We start from the raw sequence: 202 nt of genomic DNA on the forward strand, positions 1-202 counted from the left end.
CGCCCCCGCGCGCACGCTCACCTCGCGCGCGCACACGCACGCGCGCGCGCACACTCACACCCCCGTACGCCCCCGTTTTCCCCCCAAGGGTGAAGCAGCGGGGCTGGGAGGCGGCGGCGGCGCTGCTGAGAGGCAGGGACCCGAGCGCGAAGTGTGTAGGAGTCTACGAACTCAACTCCTCTCTACCCTCCCCTCGCAAACC

The sequence above is a fragment of the Trichechus manatus genome, unplaced genomic scaffold (assembly GCF_000243295.1).
Source record: "Trichechus manatus latirostris isolate Lorelei unplaced genomic scaffold, TriManLat1.0 scaffold00043, whole genome shotgun sequence".
Lineage (NCBI taxonomy): Eukaryota > Metazoa > Chordata > Mammalia > Sirenia > Trichechidae > Trichechus > Trichechus manatus.